Source organism: Schistocerca gregaria, chromosome 4 (genome assembly GCF_023897955.1).
Source record: "Schistocerca gregaria isolate iqSchGreg1 chromosome 4, iqSchGreg1.2, whole genome shotgun sequence".
Classification (NCBI taxonomy): domain Eukaryota; kingdom Metazoa; phylum Arthropoda; class Insecta; order Orthoptera; family Acrididae; genus Schistocerca; species Schistocerca gregaria.
Genome location: NC_064923.1, coordinates 730,055,375 through 730,075,743, shown reverse-complemented (window position 1 = coordinate 730,075,743; position 20,369 = coordinate 730,055,375). Strand labels below are relative to the sequence as shown.

General features: G+C 46.3%; 1 non-coding gene across 1 annotated transcript; it reads right to left on the bottom strand.

The window, feature by feature from the left end:
* Window positions 1-2,990: 2,990 nt before the first annotated feature.
* On the bottom strand, window positions 2,991-3,065 carry Trnas-cga (transfer RNA serine (anticodon CGA)). The gene has a single exon. It is a non-coding gene; the product is annotated as a tRNA-Ser (tRNA).
* Window positions 3,066-20,369: the final 17,304 nt, after the last annotated feature.

The following is a 20,369-nucleotide window of genomic DNA, read 5'->3' as shown; positions in this document are numbered from 1 at the left end:
TGGCACGGACTTCGATGCAAGGTGCCTTTAATAGGTTCCACAACAAAACATTGTTTCGAAATTTGGTAGAAAATCCGAAGAAATTCTGGTCGTATGTGAACTACACAAGCGGCAAGACGCAGTCAATACCTTCGATGCGCAGTGCCGATGGTACTGTTAACGACGACTGTGCCGCTAAAGCGTAGTTATTGAACGCAGTTTTCCGAAATTCCTTCACCAGGGAAGACGAATGGAATATTTCAGAATTTGAAACACGAACAGCTGCTAGCATGAGTTTCTTAGAAGTAGATACCTTAGGGGTTGCGAAGCAACTCAAATCCCTTGATACGGGCAAGTCTTCAAGTCCAGATTGTATACCGATTAGGTTCCTTTCAGATTACGCTGATACTATAGCTCCCTACTTAGCACTCATATACAACCGCTCGCTCACCGATAGATCTGTACCTACAGATTGGAAAATTGCGCAGGTCGCACCAGTGTTTAAGAAGGGTAGTAGGAGTAATCCATCTAACTACAGACCTATATCATTGACGTCGGTTTGCAGTAGGGTTTTGGAGCATATACTGTATTCAAACATTATGAACCACCTCGAAGGGAACGATCTGTTGAAAAGTAATCAGCATGGTTTCAGAAAACATTGTTCTTGTGCAACGCAACTAGTTCTTTATTCGCACAAAGTAATGGCCGTTATCCACAGGGGATCTCAGGTTGATTCAAAATATCTGGATTTCCGGAAAGCTTTTGACACCGTTCCTCACAAGCGACTTCTAATCAAGCTGCGGGCCTATGGGGTATCGTCTCAGTTGTGCGACTGGATTCGTGATTTCTTGTCAGGAAGGTCGCAGTTCGTAGTAATAGATGGCAAATCATTGATTAAAACTTAAGTGAAATCAGGTGTTTCCCAGGGAAGCGTCCTGGGACCTCTGCTGTTCCTGATCTATGTAAATGACCTAGGTGACAATCTGAGCAGTTCTCTTAGGTTGTTCGGAGATGATGCTGTAATTTACCGTCTAGTAAGGTCAACCGAAGACCAGTATCAGTTGCAAAGCGATTTAGAAAATATTGCTGTATGGTGTGGCAGGTGGCAGTTGACGCTAAATAACGAAAAGTGTGAGGTGATTCACATGAGTTCCAAAAGAAATCCGTTGGAATTCGATTGCTCGATAAATAGTACAATTCTCAAGGCTGTCAATTCAACTAAGTACCTGAGTGTTAAAATTACGAACAACTTCAGTTGGAAAGACCACATAGAAAATATTGTGGGGAAGGCGAGCCAAAGGTTGCGTTTCATTGGCAGGACACTTAGAAGATGCAACAAGTCCACTAAAGGGACAGCTTACACTACACTCGTTCGTCCTCTGTTAGAATATTGCTGCGCGGTGTGGGATCCTTATCAGGTGGGATTGACGGAGGACATCGAAAGGCTGCAAAAAAGGGCAACTCGTTTTGTTGAGCCCAACCTACATAGGTAGGAATGACCATCAAAATAAAATAAGAGAAATCAGAGCTCGAACAGAAAGGTTTAGGTGTTCGTTTTTTCCCGTGCGCTGTTCGGGAGTGGAATTGTAGAGAGTATGATTGTGGTTCGATGAACCCTCTGCCAAGCACTTAAATGTGAATTGCAGAGTAGTCATGTAGATGTAGACTTCTTTTCAAGAGATATACAACGCCGTTAAAAAAAAAGTAAATCGATTTAAAAAACACAGTGGTTTCAGTTTGACAAAGGATAAATAGTATTAACTATCCCTATTCATAAAAATATTGGACCTGTTGTGTACGAAACTCTTCTTTGTTGAGAACTTTGTTTCGGTTCTTCAACTGTTTGTAAAATGTAAGGAGTGTTGCATGTTACGTGCGACGTCCAGTACCTTAACTGCGATAGTGGATACAACTGCTCCCTGTAAAACCGTAAAACTGTTGAAGGGGCCAGATGATCTTGTGCCAGACAGTGATAAATTTTCACTTTTGTGTTTCATAATAATTTACTTTCATTCACAGGTTTTCCGCAGAATGGTTTTCGCAGCGGTTTAACTCTTCATACTTTTTTACAATTTACACTAACGGCCACGATAGAAAGCTGGATGAGTCACAGCTCTAGCACTGATCGCTTCACGCTGCTAATTAGACATTAACAAGGGAACTCCATTCGCTTTGCGACCAGAAGCGTTTTCTGGCTTATGTAATTCAGTCAGATATAATTCGTGAGAAACGTGCTGTAATCAAAGGTAACATCGACTGCTAGAATAATGCTTTGTGTCTGTAACGAGCTGTTCGCGTTTTTGCTGTCAGGGTCTGACATCGTTATTGACTCAAAGCAAAAGCTAAACTGTTACCTAATGCTTTATGTCTGCAACGAGCTGTTTTCGTTTTTGCTATCAGAGTGTGAATCGTTATTGACTCAAAGGAAAAGCTAAACGGTTATCTAATGCACAGTTTATAGAAGATAGTGTTCGTTGAGGTTTCACTGTAAGGGCGTCGCTTAATGTTGCATGTCCTAAAAAAAAAAAGAATAACTAAAACTAGACTATGATACTGTATAGAAAAACCCTTCACTGTGGAGCATCGTTAGTCGTTTTGTTTGCATTGTCAGGAGCGATTAAAAAAAGGGCAGATTAGCTAATATGCCCTGCGGCGTAACTAAATCTAACGTGCATAAATGGAGAGAACCCTAATTAGTTTGCTTCGTAGTGTGAATTCAGTCGCTTTCTGTCATAGAGAGACACAAAATGAAAGCGAAGAACGAGAGTTGTTTCTATGGAGTGCATACGCCTATACTTATGGTTCTGTTCTGGTGCAGAAGTAGTGAGTGTTACCTGAACGCTTCCGTCACAGCAGAACTGGTTCTTGACGTCCAACAGTACACGCATACGAGCTTCGTCAATCTTGTGCATACCTACGCAGAAGAAAGGACTGGTGAGTCGCCGCACATCGTGTTATTAGTACTGTACCGAGATATACACTCTTGAAACTTCCTGGCAGATTAAAACTGTGTGCCCGACCGAGACTCGAACTCGGGACCTTTGCCTTTCGCGGGCAAGTGCTCTACCAACTGAGCTACCGAAGCACGACTCACGCCCGGTACTCACAGCTTTACTTCTGCCAGTATCTTGTCTCGTACCTTCCAAACTTTACAGAAGCTCTTCTGCGAAACATGCAGAACTAGCACTCCTGAAAGAAAGGTGGTAGAGCACTTGCCCGCGAAAGGCAAAGGTCCCGAGTTCGAGTCTCGGTCGGGCACCCAGTTTAATCTGCCAGGAAGTTTCATATCAGCGCACACTCCGCTGCAGAGTGAAAATATCATTCTGATATACACTCATGCTCGAGAATTTTTTTTTTTATTAGAGATTCAACAGGCGGTATTGCTGGTGCTGGAAGCTTTTGTCTTAAATTATTTTTTGTCTTAGTTACATCATACTGGCTAATTTTTGCCCTAGACCTTAGTTTCAAGTGATACCACGAAATTATACTACCGAGCCGCGAAAATAGTTTGCTTTTATTATTCTGGGGAGCAGGATAGGACTACAACAATTGTCACGTATTTCAAGGTTATGGCAGCAGATGTATTTGGCAGCTTCTTGCTATTTCTTACGCACATTGGGAAAATACACGGTGTTTCTCGTGCTTGTAGATAGCTAATAGGTCTTAATGAAAGTTAGTACATAATTTGTATGCATACGACCTTAAAGAAACAAAGACCAGGAAATTTGTTTATGCTAACTGTATTGCTTAGCTCACATAGGATCAAATCTTTAGGGAAGCCGAAGAAACACTAGCGTCAGTCCCGAAGATTTTGGAGGAATACTACCAACATAGTTCTGTCCAACTGAATCCTCAAAAGATCTTTCTATCAACGTTCCATCTACGGAACAAACAAGCAAGACTCTCCGACAGTGGAGACCTCTATAACAGCTAGGTGTGAGCCTAGGCAGGTCACTGACATACAAAACCCACCTCCGGAATGCGGCAGCTATAATCAAAGCTCAGAACATTACACTCTGGAAGTAACAGGAACCGCCCGGGGTGCCCTTGCAGATCTTGAGCTTTAACTCTTTCACAATCAGTCGCAGAGTACTATTGTTGCACCTGGCTCCACAGTGCTGACATTAAAAAAAATGACACACTGCTCAGTGCAGCAATGTGCCTCATTACATCGAACATTCGCCCCACAAACACACACTGGCTACTGATTCTTAGTAACATTCCACCACCATCCTTAGATCACAATCGGTGCTGAACGTATGGACAACAATAGAAACAACCCAGAATTACCAAGTCATTCAGAATTTTCATTATCAGAACCCCAGCGATTGAGGTCTAGAAAACCAACGAGGCGCACAGCAATCAGTCTTCAGAACAGTCATTTCAATACGCAAAATGCCTGGAATAAAAAATAGCAGGTGCAAACTTCCTCGATGTATCACCAATTTATTAAAACTCCCTGGAAGCGTCCAGCAGAATTGCATTTACTCCGACAACAGTGGTGCCTGCTGAATCGTATCAGTAATGTAATATCTTGTATAGACACCTTGTATTAACCTGACACGTTCCACATCATTACGAAGTGTCGTATTCATGGTCTACGGTACAAGTACTAATGTAATGTAATGTAGTCTAATCTAACCGATCGGGACAGATTCGGAGCGTTTCTGGACAAGCGGGGTTGGATGTCCTCTCCTCAATGAGGCTGTGACGAAGTGCAGCAAACTGTACATCATGTAACATTTGAAACATTTCAATGTTCCCTCAGAAAATTCTAAGGGGCACTGGAACTCCTGTACAATTTGTCTGCAGAAGCTTCTGATTGGATTTCAAACATGAACTTTGGGCTAGAAACCATTATAAATTTCAGAGTGGGCGTTTCCCTGTAGAAATGCACGTATTTGTTGTCTGGCATTGTCTCCTGTCATCACACGCTAAACAGAATATTAGATTAGTGCATAAGTTCGTAGCGATTTTGTATTGCATGTTGTTATTCCGGCTCATATGACTTTATTTATTGATTGACGTTTCTTATTTCTAGTTCCCTGTTACTTGTCATTTTGTCATTTGGAGACAGTAGGTTGAGCTAGAAAAGGAGTGCTAAGTGGAAAAATCGGAACATATTCTTCTCTTTGGGCAACGGCCCTGTCGCAGTGGATACAGCGGTTCGCGTGAGATCAGCGAAGTTAAGCGCTGTCTGGCGTGATCGGCACTTGTATGGGTGACAGTCCCGGCCGCCATGCGCTGTTGCCATTTTTCGAGGTGCACTCAGCCTCGTGATGCCAATTGACGGGCTACTCGACCGAACAGTAGCGGCTTCGGTCACGAATACCATCATAACGACCAGGAGAGCATTGTGCTGACCCCACGCCCCTCCTATCCGCATCCTCCACTGAGGATGACACGGCGGTCGGATGGTCCCGATAGGCCACTCATAGCCTGAAGACGGAGTGCTTTATTCTTCTATCTGAGTTTACTAGAGAGAGGACAGAAACATGTGCGTCGTGTGTGAAGATAATGCCACTGGACAGAGCTCGGCAAGAAAATGGTCTTTTCGTTTTAAGGAGGACCGTTTTGGCATTAGTGGCTCTCCACATTCAGAAATAACTTCGAGGTTTGAAGAAGATCATTTAAACTCATGAATTGACGATGATGCATGTCAGTGTACGTGAGAAGTAGAAAATGTGATGAATGGTAATCATTCCACAATCATGCGATATTTGCATGCAATTGGTAAGGTTCAAACAGCGGGTGTACAGCTACTGCATGTTCTAAGGCAAAATCACAAAAATCTGTGGGCGGGCATATGTGCAGCTCTGCTTGCTCGCTTGTCGTCAACTGGCTCGTTAACAACCCAACGATTTCTATCCTGTGTCTGTGGGCGGGCATATGTGCAGCTCTGCTTGCTCACTTGTCGTCAACTGGCTCGTTAACAACCCAACGATTTCTATCCTGTGTCTGTGGGCGGGCATGTGTGCAGCTCTGCTTGCTCACTTGTCGTCAACTGGCTCGTTAACAACCCAACGATTTCTATCCTGTGTCTGTGGGCGGGCATATGTGCAGCTCTGCTTGCTCACTTGTCGTCAACTGGCTCGTTAACAACCCAACGATTTCTATCCTGTGTCTGTGGGCGGGCATGTGTGCAGCTCTGCTTGCTCACTTGTCGTCAACTGGCTCGTTAACAACCCAACGATTTCTATCCTGTGTCTGTGGACGGGCATATGTGCAGCTCTGCTTGCTCACTTGTCGTCAACTGGCTCGTTAACAACCCAACGATTTCTATCCTGTGTCTGTGGGCGGGCATGTGTGCAGCTCTGCTTGCTCACTTGTCGTCAACTGGCTCGTTAACAACCCAACGATTTCTATCCTGTGTCTGTGGGCGGGCATATGTGCAGCTCTGCTTGCTCACTTGTCGTCAACTGGCTCGTTAACAACCCAACGATTTCTATCCTGTGTCTGTGGGCGGGCATGTGTGCAGCTCTGCTTGCTCACTTGTCATCAACTGGCTCGTTAACAACCCAACGATTTCTATCCTGTGTCTGTGGACGGGCATATGTGCAGCTCTGCTTGCTCACTTGTCGTCAACTGGCTCGTTAACAACCCAACGATTTCTATCCTGTGTCTGTGGGCGGGCATATGTGCAGCTCTGCTTGCTCACTTGTCGTCAACTGGCTCGTTAACAACCCAACGATTTCTATCCTGTGTCTGTGGGCGGGCATATGTGCAGCTCTGCTTGCTCACTTGTCGTCAACTGGCTCGTTAACAACCCAACGATTTCTATCCTGTGTCCACCTGCTTGGCTGGGTGGTAACGTGGTCGCCTTCCCTGCAAGCGTGCCCGGGTTCGATTTCCAGCCGAAATGGAGATTTTCTCCTATCGGGGACAGGCGTGTTGTGTTCCTTTCATCCTCATGACTGGCGCACAAGTCGCCCAATGTGGCGTCGACTGAAATAAGACTTGCACTTGGCAGCCGAACTTCCCCAGATGGGGCCTCCCGGCCAACGAAGCCATACACTCATTACATTTCATTTCTACCCTGTACCATCAGTGGTAACGAGAAATGGTGTTTTTATGTTAACGCAATGGAAATACAAGAATGGTTGAGCCCAAACAAGGCAGAAACTCTCCTTACAAAGACCTAAGCGCATCCACAAAAGATAATGAATTTTATGCATCTAGTGGAACAGCGACGGTGTGGAGTACTAAAAATTCCTTCCCCGAAGTATAACTATCACTGCGGACTCTTACCGTCAACGAATGAGACGTCTTGCAGACGCAGTCCAAGAACAACGACCGGGAAGACTGCGTGGAGCGATTTTACTCTACGATAATGTCTGCTGCATGCTGCTGGACTGACAAAAGACACTACACTAGCTAGGTTGGGAAGCCATTTCGTACTCTACTTGCCCACCTGATCTTGCACCCTAGATCTGGACCTTCTCCGCACTCTGTCGAACAAGCTTCAAGGAACGTCCTTCCCTAAAGAAAATGCCCTCCGACCGTGGCTGAACGACTTCTTTGGCTCAGTGGATCAATATCACGTGTATTTCTTGTTTTTATTAAACTTACGGAAAAACGCTATGACCGAATGCACCAACACAGCACATAAATAGTGTTGTTTTAGGAAGGGCAACTGGATCAACGCCACTGTAAATGAGGCGTCTGCAGTCGTTCAAAACAGCAGCGACAAATACCATTTAGGCGTCCTGATACAAATCGCCGAACATTTGAATTTTTGGGTGGCCATTGTTTGCGAGGATCATACACATGAAGGTTCCCAAATGTTTGGATAACTCCTTCGTAGATCACTTGCACGGCAGAGTAGTGCCATAGACTTCTCCTGATACGGGAATAAAACAAGGCATAAGAACATAATGCTCTGAGGCATTTTTATGTGCACCGTTTACCAGAGAATGGTAGTCGACTTACCATTGGAAACGATAAGGGAATGTTGATTGGACACTTGCGTCTTTCCATATGTGGTCGATCTTCTCACAGTAGGTAATGGAGATTCTTGAAAACACGTAGAGGAACGGCGGAACGCAGCTTTATCCATGACCCAGTTATGTGTTGCAGGCAACAAACTGTAAATTGCAACAAACAAGACTTTTTGCCTGGTGCTGTAGGGAAAGTTATCGATAACAAGGAATATTTAGATTAGAGTAGGCAGTCTTCGGATCATTTAGAATAGTGATATAGCGACATCGGGTGATATGTCTGTATGAGGGGAGAATGAGAAAGCCTCTAAGCCCATGCACAAAGCTGCATTATTGCGGCAAAAATTTCAGGTTACTGCGAACTCCCAGAAAATTTTAGTGGGTCGCGTACTACATCCCAGTAGATGGGGTGCATAAGAATCGATGACCGCATTCTTATGCTATCTATCATTTTACTGTTGTGTCACTACTCCAGTAGTAGTCAATAAACGTCAGGTAACTGTATAACACTACTGTCAGCTACTGCTATACGATAACCTTAAAGTTGGGGGCAGTTAGTACAATGAAATTATTTTTATTCAAACAGTTATGGTATAGAACAACAGAGCAGTGTTACCCTCTGAGAGGAATTTGGGTATGTTGACCGTGTTGTACGTAACGGAGGTGGCTTATCGTAAGTGAAAGTAAAAATTACGTCAATATTTAAACAGTAACAAACAATGTTTCACCTATTTACACTGTTCAAAGAAAAAAGAAAATGGTCGCCAGCCTAATTAGGCAAGAGAATGAGTAACATTCTTATTCAAGAACTGAAAATAAGTAAGAGTAACTTTAATGGACAAACACAACCTATACTTTGTCACACGCGAGTGCAATGAACTCTGGCACCTGAGTACAGTATGTTCACGTTAAGGTTGGAGCTACCAGATCAGAACAAACTATTTGCATAAATATAACAGGTAACAAAACTCACTATTACCTTGAGAATTTAGTCAAACTGAATGGTCTCAATAATGTTACTATAGTATTAATTTTCAAACAAATTCATATCTGACACGAAATATGGATATAGTTGACAGCAAATTTAGTGACTGTGCATAGATTAAGTCATTCACTAATAAACATCTTTCTACTTAGAATGAAAATGAAATGGAATTCACTAACAAATTACTTCTCACTGTCCTTTTAATAAAGAAGTTACTGGTTTCATACATAGTGGTTTTTCTGTTACTTGTTACCTAGCATAAGCACAATAGACAAACTGTTGATCCTGTTACAACCTTAATATGCACTTTTAATACACAAAAGGAACCCAATATTTTACAGAATTTGACTTGAATAGCAAGAGCAATTGGAACTTTCTATAATTAAGTAACGTGGAGCATTTAAACTACTTTCAATGGAGGTGCCCCTTAATCTTTGACCACTGTAGCACAGCAAACTAAACACGCTTTCATTACATCAGTGAAACAAGCACTTAGCAAGCATGAACATATAACTCTCAACAGTTGCAGTTCTGAACTTCTACTGCATTGAAACACAAAATTGAGATATTTGTAAGATCCTTTCAACAAACAATATTAAATTTAGCACACTCTATTGCCAAATTAATTTTAATATGTTTTCAGTGAAGGACACTCGGTAATCACTTTAGCATGGGAAGGACCCTAAGTGGTTATGAGACTAGGGATAAAAAATCAAGGTAGTTTTAAGAGTATAAGTTACCTTATATTTGCGCACCTTAAAACATCGAATGAGCTGATCTTTCACTGTACATTACTATAATGTTCCATTACAATGATTGCACAGTGTGGTGGCGATTGCATGTTGGTAGGTGGATTTGCAGGTAGAATTGTTGGACTCTCGTTTCTTAGGGGTGATGATAGATACCAATTCCAGAATAGTTCCAGTTGTTTAGGTTGGTTGGTTTGGGGGATTTAAAGGGACCAGACTGCTACGGTCATCGGACCCTTTTTCTAAAACTTAAAAACACCCACACAGAATAAAGGCGAACAAGGAAAAGATGACAGTCGACACAGTGCAAGAGAAAATTAGAAAAACACCATAGAGAAAAAATAGGAAGAGCTAACCATCGATAAAATATTAAAAACTCAGTCTAAAACCGTAGGCAAAAAGCCAGACTCAACACTAAATAAAGATAAACACTAAGAGCAAATGATAAAAGCCCCCTGCCAGAATAAAACGCAGAACTAAGCCCGTCATGGCAGGGAGCGTATCAGGCAGCACAAATGTCTGCCTGGCCATAGCTAAAAGGGGACAGTCCAACAAAATGTGGGCCACTGCGAAAGCCGCCCCACAGTGACATAGAGAAGGGTCCTCCCGATGCAGTAAATAAGTTACTGTGTGTCAGCCGGGTGTGGCCAATGCGGGACCGACAAAGGAGAACTGAGGCCCTGCGATTGGCTCGCATGAATGTTCGTCACACAGTCGTCGTCTCCTTGATAGCATGGAGTTTTTTGGGTGTGGTCAGATTGCGCCTTTCAGCGTCTCATAGCGCAAAAACTTTGTGTAAGACTGCTTGCAAATCAGTCTCTGGGAGGCCAACGTCCACAGAATGTTTACTGGTGGCCTCTTTCGCCAGGCGGTCAACATTTTCATTGTCGGGTATCCCAACATGTCCTGGGGTCCACACAAAGACCACAGAGGGGCCCCTGGACAGCCATCACCAGACGAGAGCGAGGGAAAAACACTGGTCGATAGCTGCTCAGGGAGTCGCTACAGATAACAAAGGACTCACCTGAGCACGAGCGGATATACTCTAGGGTACGAAAGATGGCGACCAGCTCAGCAGTGAAAACGCAGCAGCCAGCCGGCAAGGATCGTTGTTCGTAATTGTCCCCTAGAGTTAGAGCATAACCGACACGACCAGCAACCAACGAACCATCAGTGTGAAACAAACCAGAGCCCTGATAAGTGGCAAGGATGGAATAAAAGTGGCGGCAGAAGGCCTTCGGGCCATGTGCCAATTCGAGCTGACGGCAAGGGCGAGGTATACACCGCGGGGGTTTATGCAGAGGGGCCCGGAAAGGAAGGGGAAGAGGGAAAACCCCAAGCCCAGAGATAAGCTCTGTGTCAATCGTACAACCTGACTGGGGCCGACGTTCCAGGAGATGGACGATTGACTGCGGGAACAGGAGACAGTAATTATGATGCCCGGGCAAGATACAAACATGCGTAGCATAAGCGGCCAGTAAATGTTGGCGCTGTAACCACAGTGGAGGGACACCTGCCTCCAGAAGTATGCTGTCCACAGGCTGGTCTGGCAAGTCGGAACCCGCTGTGAAGGATTGGGTCCAGCACCCCCAACACAGATGGGGATCCTGAACCATAAGTGAGGCACTCATAATCCAGACGGGACTGGATTAACGCCTGGTAGAGCCATAAGAGGGTAGATCGGTTGGCACACCAGCTGGTGTGGCTCAAGCATCGCAGAGCATTAAGGTGCAGCCAACACATCTGTTTAAGTTGCCAAATATGTGGGAGCCAAGTCAACCGGCCATCAAAATCCACACCCAAAAACCGATAGGTCTCCACCACAGTAAGAAGTTCGCCAGCAAGATAAAGCCACGGCTCAGGGTGAACTGTTGGTCGCCGGCAGACAGACGTTAAGAGGCTAGGGCTGCAGAACGAAAGGTCAATGACGGAGTACGTGCCATGTGCCACACTGAAATGTGTGAAGGCACCATCATTTAAAATGGAAAGGTCGAGCTGTGCCAATATATTCTCAACGGTGGCGCCTCGACCTGTTGCCACTGACCCCCTCCCCCCCCCCCCAACACACACAGAGGGTTATGGGCGTTGAAGTCGCCCAGTAACGAGAAAGGTGGCGGCAATTGAGCTATCAGAGCAGCCAGGACATGCTGCGGGACATCATCCGGCGGAAGATAGAGACTGCAGACAGTAACAGCCTGTAGCGTCCACACCCAAACAGCGACAGCCTCTAAAGGTGTTTGTAGAAGGGCAGACTCGCTGTGAGGAGAGTGAAGGACATAGATGCAGACGCCACCAGACACCCTTCCATAAGCTGCCCGGTTATTATAATAACCCCGATAGCCACGGAGGGTGGGTGTTCACATGGGCGGAAACAAAGTTTCATGAAGAGCAATGCAGAAGAAAGGGTGAAGGCTGAGAAGTTGTCAGAGATCAGCTAGGTGGTGGAAGAAACTGCTGCAGTTCCACTGGAGGATGACATTGTCCATGGCTGAGAAAGGCGTCAAGGGACTGGGGAGACAGATTACGCCACTGGGTCACCTGCTGCCTCCGATTGTGCACCTGTGCAAATGCTATCCATTGCGTCTGAGGGACCGGCGAGATCGAGGTCCTCAGCGGACGCAAGACTCTCCACCTCATCCTCAGACGCAGAGCTTGTAGGAAGTGGTGGAGTAGGTGCCACCGTAGGTTCCTTGGTCTTACAGGTCTTCAATGTCACTTTCTCTCGCTGTTCCTTTGGTTGCCATTGTTGGGAAGGCTTATTGGACTCGCGAAGCTTGACGACCAGTGACCTGTGTCTTCTTCAGCCATTGGTGGGGTTTCAGCTGTGCCGATGGTAAGAAACTGGGAAGGGAGTGACCCAAGGGATCCCTTCCGAGCGAGAGAAGCCGAAGAAGATTTACGCTTCTCCGGCTTAAAAGTGGGGGACTGGTGTTCCTGATGTTTGGGGGTGTGTTGCTCCTGAAGTAGATTGAGCAGGATCAACAGGGAGTGAAGTGCCCCCCACCATCAAAGGGGGCAGGTGTGGTCCTCTGGCTCTGAGAGCTGACGGTGTGTGGTGCAGCTATGGGGACTGTAGCAGGAGTGACAGTGGAGGCATAAGACGACGTCATGCGTACTGGATGAAGACGTTCAAATTCCGCTTAGCCTCTGTGTAGGTCAGTCGATCCAGGGTCTTGTATTCCATTACGTTCTGTTCTTTTTGTAGAATCTTATAGTCCGGCGAGCAAGAGGGATGGTGCTCTCCACAGTTAACACAGATGGGAGGTGTGGCACATGGAGTATCAGGATGGGATGGTCGACCACAATCGCGACATATGAGGCTGGAAGCACAGCGAGAAGATATATGGCCGAACTTCCAACACTTGAAGCAATGCAGTGGGTGAGGGATATATGGCTTGACATCACAATGGTACAACATCACCTTGACCTTCTCAGGTAATGTGTCGCCCTCAAAGGCCAAGATGAAGGCACCGGTGGCAACTTGGTGATCCCTCGGGCCCCGGTGGACGCGCCGGACGAAATGGACACCTCTTTGCTCTAAGTTGGTGCACAGCTCGTCATCAGACTGTAAAAGAAGATCTCTGTGGAAAATAATGCCCTGGACCATATTTAAGCTTTTATGCAGGGTGATAGTAACAGAAACATCCCCCAGCTTTGTACAAGCGAGCAAGGCTCGTGATTGGGTAGAGGATGCTGTTTTTATTGAGACTGACCCTGACCACATTTTGGACAAGCCCTCCACCTCCCCGAACTTGTCCTCTAAATGTTCTACAAAGAACTGAGGCTTCACAGACATAAAGGATTCCCTGTCAGCTCTGGTACAGACGAGATATCTTTCACTGTCATTCATAGCCTTTCGGTCCTCCCATGGTGTGGCCAGGGAGGGGAATGATTTGGGTTCATACACATTAGCCTTAAAGTAAGCTTTTCAACGCTCAGTGACTACTGGTGGCTGGCCACCAGCCATAGAAGATGTGCCACGCTTCATTACGTGTCATCTACCCTGATGCCACCTCCTCACAGGCGCCACCCAGCCACAGCAAGAGCCACCTGGCAGGATGGCCATTGCTGGGAGTCCTGGTGCCTCAGAGACATGGGCATCTACTCCTTGGGATACATGGGGAGTTAACGGCGCAGTCATCAGTAGAGCGATCTCTGCGTTGTCAGTGGGCTACAAGCAATAGGGTACATGGCAGCCCCACCACAACGGACTGACTACCGTGCTGGATATTATGTGCCATAAAGTCCATGGTCGTCGTCTCCGCAAAAAGCAACACTACACAGTGCATAGTGAAAATTACACCCAGGAATACATCCTCGTCCAAGAGATGGAGAACGAGCGGGATGGCAATGCGACGGCGAGAAAGCTCAGTAGAGGTCTTAATGCAGGATGGACAAAATGCACCATGTAAGGCGCCCTTTCCCAGTTGGCACGCTCTGCGGAAGAATTTGCAAAGATGGAGGCCAAACGCAACAGGGGACCATGACATAAAGGCCGAATCATTTGAGACTCCTTTTAGACGCCTCTTATGACAGGCAGGAATACCGCGGGCCTATTCTTACCCCTGAACCCGCAGGGGGCCAGTTCTTTATCCATCCATCCGAGGCATTGGAAAGCGTCAGGAAAAGCCTCTCTCGGAACCAGCACATACACAACTTTTACATGAGCAGTTGATAGTTTGGTAGATCTTCTCCGACTGACTCTTGGTTTCCCCTTTTCTACCTATTCCAACCACAATTTGCACGTGCTGCACGCTTCTGTTCCCGAGAGGAACCACCACACCTTTTACATGTAAAAAACTAAGTACCCTAAGTGAAGGTCAGCAGTTTACATAACAGCAAACGAACATATTAAATAAAACAGAACATTTGCACATATTGATAGTTCTACACAAACACCTTTACAGAAGCTCAATGACGTAACATTAAATAAAACAAAAGGCAAAATAAATCAATAGAGCATTAGAGCTATGGTGTTACAACTGCAGTTGCCTACATCTGTAGACAATTTTGGTGTAGCCGTGCGAGTCTTCAATGTCAGCAGTTTACATTCTCTGAGGAATGAAGTACAACGTCCTTCCTTATATGTCTGTTATCTGAAACGTTTCTCATTTCGAAGTTAAAATTAATAACGGGGTTTGTACTCAACCATATGTGCCGCATCCCTGGTCCTGGATTTTTAGACAACTGTAAATAGACAATAAAGTAAATGAATATTTAATCAAGTATTAAGTTTCAGAATATTGTTTATTGTAATTTTGAAAAATCTAACCTTCTGTACATAACTAAGATAATTTCTAACATGAACCTTGCTGGCACATTAAAACTGTCTGCCGGACCGAGACTCGAACTTGGGACCTTCTATTTTCTAACATACTTATAATAATGAAATGAATCTTACTTAACAGGCTACATGCTTTCTGTTCAACATCACACAAAGTACTGCCCCCGCACCCCAACATGACTGTCACTATATATATATTCTTTAACAATCCACAGTATAGTTGTAAATGGTTTTGTAAAGAAATAACAAAGAAAATTTGTGTCTCCTAATTAGTACAGTATTTCGTTAATTACATTGACTCATACATATTAAATATATGAGTGAATTTTAGTGTGTTTACTAATTTAAGTGTTTACAAACGCTTTTAACAATACTTTGGTTGTTTTTATTAATTACAGAAGATTCATGGTTAAGGGAATATTCCTACCAATTACTGAGCCTACTCCCTTCAATAGAATTACAATGTAATAACTGGCTAATTTGTATCTATTCCGCAAGTACATGTTTATGTACACCCCTATAATATTTATGTCAGAAATTTTCTGTTTATGGTCGAAAAATATTTTTAAATCGGTTTTAATGGACTGTTACGTCTCAGGATGAAGTACAACTTTTCTTCCTTATTTGTCTGTTACCTACTGGAGACTGTTGATAGAAGAATCCTTACTCGTTCTTAGAATGTATCTGAAGTGACCAAGTAAAGTCTTGTAGCCAAAATTGGTTTGCAGTCGGCAAGATGTGTGGTTGGGTTTCTAAGGATGAAGTGAAAAGTATGATTGAATACGCCTACAATCACCGAGAGGAATACTGTAACATGTTGAACTTAGTACAAAGAGTCCTCGGTGAAGTCCGCATACAGGTCCTCGGGCAATGCAAGTCACGTGTTGAGACCAGTTCTGTTGCCCTTCACTGGAAGGGGACGTTGTGACTGCAACTAGGGTGATACTCGGCTGCTGCTAGACTGGAGCTACTCTAAATCACGCGATCCATCTACATCTGCGTGATTACTCTGCAATTCACAATAAAGTGCCTGACGGAGTGTTCACTGAACCACTTTCAAGTTGGCTCTCTACCGTTTGACTCACGAACAGCGCGGAGAAAAACTGGTTTCTCTTATTCTATCGTGATGATCATTTCTCCCTATGTAGGTAGGTGCCAACAGAATGTTTTCGCAATCGCAGGAGGAAACTGGCGATTGAAATTTCATGAGAAGATCCCGTCGCAACGAAAAACGCCTTTGTTTTAATGATTGCGTCTCCAATTGATGTATCACGTCTGTGGCACTATCTCCCCTACTTCGCGATAGTACAAAACGAGCCGCCCTTCTTTGAACTTTTTCGATGTCATCCGTCAGTCCGACCTGATGCGGATCCCACACCGCACAGCTATACTTCCGATGGCCGTAACAGTCTGTTCCCTTCAATCCCACAAAGCAACCAACCAACCAACAACTTTACTCCAGAAAGGGCGGACAAGCGTGGTGTAAGCAGTCTCTTTAGGAGGCCTGTTGCACCTTCTAAGCGTTGTGCCAATAAATCGCAGTCTTTGGTTTGCTCTACCCACAACATTATCTATGTGATTGTTCCAATTTAGTTTCTTTGTAATTGTAATCCCTATGTACATAGTTGAATTTACAGCGTTCAGATTCGTGTGGCTTACCGCGTAATCGAAATTTAGCGGATTTCTTTTAGTGCTCATGTGAATAACTTCACACTTTTTTATTCAGCGTCAATTGCCACTTTTCGCAGCATACAGATATCTTACCTAAATCATTTTGCAATTCGTTTTGGTCATCTCATGATTTTACAAGATGGTAAATGACAGCAACGTCTGCAAATATCCTAAGAGGGCTGTTCAGATTGTCTCCTATGTCGTTAATATAGATCACGAACAATCTATAACACTTCCTTGGGGAACGCCGAATATTTCTTCTCTTTTACTCGACGATTTTCCGTCTATTACTACGAACTGTGACCTTTCTGACAGGAAATCGCAAATCTACTCGCACAACTGAGGCAACATTCCACAGGAACGCAGTTTGGTTGGAAGACGCTACTGAGGAACGGTGTCGAAAGCCTTCTGGAAATCTAAAAATACAACTGTTTTGGCCTTTAATGCGAAGGTCCCCATTGGGGTTTGACCTCCATTTTTCCAAATTCAACAGAAGTACGAGCCTTTTGGTGAAGGACACCTTACATGGTGCACCATCAGTCCTCTGTGCCCTAAGACCTTGGCACTCTTTATCGTCTTCGTGTCGTAACTACACCTTCCATCCCTTATTTTGGGCGTACACCTCCGGTGGATTGTGTAAGTTACATCATTAGTGCGTCACCATCTGCATCCACGATCACTATGGACTACCCATGGCACTCAAAATCCAGCACAGTAGCCAGCCCGTTGTGGTGGGGTCGTCATGTACCCTCTAGGTTGTAGCCCTCTGACGACACAGTGATCGTACTGCCGATGCCTGAGCTGACACCTCCTCACGTAAGCCAAGGAGTAGATGTCTGTCTCTCTGGGGCATCAAGACTCTCGGCAACGGCCATGCTGCCAGGTGGCCTTTGCTGGGGCTGGCTGGCGCCTGTGGGGAGAGCCCCTGGTCGGAGTGGGTGGCATCGGGGCGGATGCTCCGCAATGAAGTGGGTGAAATCTCACTCTGGTGGTCGCCCGACCGCCAATGTCTCTAAGCGTGGTAAGGTGGAATTTAACACTGTGACATATAGCCCGAATTCGTTCCCTTCCCTAGCCACACCATGGGAGGATCGTAGGGCTGCGTACAGACAGGAGTTGTATTCACCGCGATACCTTGTGTGCAGCAGAACTGATGGGGATTGGTTTTTGGGAACTAAGCCTCCTTTCTTTGAGCACAATCTCGAAGATAAGTTTGGGGAGGTGGCGTCTCTTTCCAAAATGAGGAGCGGGGCCATTCTGATACAGGCAGCTGCATCTGCACAGTCCCGGGCATTACTCGCCTGTGAGAAGCTCGGTGACATCCCCATTACTGTCACCCCTCATAAGTCATTAAATTTGATCCAGGGGATTATTTTAAAGATCTTCTGCTGCAGTCTGATGATGATCTACGGGAAAACCTGGCACGAAGAGGTGTGCACTTCGTCCGTTGTGTCTTTAGGGGGCCGAAGGATGATATGGTCGCTACTGGTGCCTTCATCCTGGCCTTTGAGGGCGACTGCTTGCCTGAGAAGGTCGAGGTCATGATCTACCGGTGCGATATCAAGCCCTATGTCCCCCCCCCCCCCCCTGTATGCGATGCTTCCAGTGCTGGAAATTCGGACACATGTCCTCCAGGTGCACTGCCAGCCCCACGTGTCGTGATTGTGGACAACCTTCGCATCCTAATGCTCCATGTGCTCTCCACCTCCACCTGCGTTAACTGTGGGGAGCATCATTGTCCCTGCTCGCCAGATTGTGCAGTCTACCAAAGAAAGCGGAAGATACAAGAAATTAAGACCCTGGACCGTTTAACTTACCAAGAGGCAAAGAAGAAGCTAGAACGACTCAACCCCACACCTATATTGAGAAGTTATGCTACCGTCACACTGCCGCCACCAGCTCCTGCAACGACTCCCTTCTCCGTTGGCCCACAGAGAAATCAAGTAACGCCTGCCCCACAGCTGGGACAGGCCACTCTCTCTTCCACTGTTCCCAAAACACTCAGTTTGGGAGCAGTGCGCCCCGAACAACCGGGGACGTCAGTCCCCACCTCTCAGCCGGAGAGACGGCAGCCATCTCCGGCTGCTCAGCCGGGGGGGCTGCAGCCCTCTCCGGCTGCTCGGCTGGGGACGCAGCAGCCTCCTCCGGCGTCACTTGTTCGGAAGGGATCCCTTGGGGGAGTCTCTCCCAAGGTCTTCCGCAGTGTCTCACAAGACACTAGCCAGTAGCTGAAGAAGGCACCAGCTGCTGGTCGAAGGGCTTCCCGCTCTTGTCTGTTCCTGATGATGCATCAGAAAAGCCCTCCCGGCATGCAAACCCTCCTCCGAAAGACAAGAGAGAGAAGAGGAAGCTCTCTAAGAAGGATAAGGACACAGTGGTTCGTGAACCACCGCTTCCTGTCACCTCAGCCTCTGAGGATGAGGTCGAGCTCTTGGCGAGATCGAGATCATCAGGGGACGCAGTCTCCTCGGAAACTAGGGCCGTAGCGACGTCCGTCACTCAGTCGATGGCCGCATGTGACCCTGCGAAGTAATTTGCCTTTTCCGTGCCTGCATGCCCGTAAGTAAACGCTTTGTACAATCCTCCAGTGGAATTGTGGCGGTTATTTTAGCCATCTACCCGAGCTGTGCCAGCTTCTAAGCATGACACCTGCTTTGTGCATTGCCCTCCAGGAAACCTGGTTCCCGATAATGGAGACCACTGTCCTTCGTGGATACAGGGGTTATTACTGCAACCGTCGCACTTACAATAGTGTGTCAGGTGGATCGTGCGTGTATGTCCTTACCTCTGTATATAGTGCTCCTGTGCCCCTTCAAACATCATTGGAAGCTGTGGCTGTCAGAGTAAGGACTACTCAGGACATAACCGTCTGCAGTGTGTATCTCCCTCCAGGTGGTACAGTCTCCCTGACCGAATTGGCTGCACTTGTCACCCAACTTCCCACGCCTTTTCTTCTCCTGGGGGATTTTAAAACTCACAATCCCCTATGGGGTGGAACGAAGATTACTGGCCGAGGCAGAGATGTCGAGAATCTCATCTCCCAACTCGACCTCTGTCTCTTAAACACTGGCCCCGCCACACATTTCAGTGTGGCGCATGGCACGTTCTCGGCCATAGATCTGTCGTTGTGCAGCCCAGGGCTTGCACCATCGGTCCACTGGAGAGTCCATAACGACTTGTGTGGTAGTGACAATTTTCCCATCTTCCTTTCACGCCCCCAGCATCGCTCCCATGCCCGCTTGCCTAGATGGGCATTTAGCAAGGCAAATTGGGAAACGTTCTCCTCTGCTGCCACTGTTAACTTTCTCCCCCATGATACCATCGATGTGGCGGTTGAGACACTGACTGCAGCTATTGTTTCCGCTGCGGAACGCACCATTCCTCTTTCGTTAGGGTGCCCCCGGCGAAAGTCAGTGCCTTGGTGGTCCCCGGAGGTCGCTGAAGCCATTAAAAAACGTCCGCGGGCCCTTCAGCGACATAAACGGCACCCGTCTTTGGAGAACCTCATTTTCTTCAAACGTCTACGTGCTCAGGCACGGCGGCTCATCCAGAGGCGGAAACAGGAGTGCTGGGAGAGGTACGTTTCCACCATTGGTTCCCGTACCTCACCCTCCGAGGTGTGGATGAAGATTCGTCGCATCTTTGGATTGCAGCACTCTACAGGTGTCCCACCGATGCCGATGCATTTGCCGAGCATTTCGCGCAGCACTATGTTCGGGCCTCTGCATCAGGGAATTACACGCCCGCGTTTCGCGCGCTAAAAC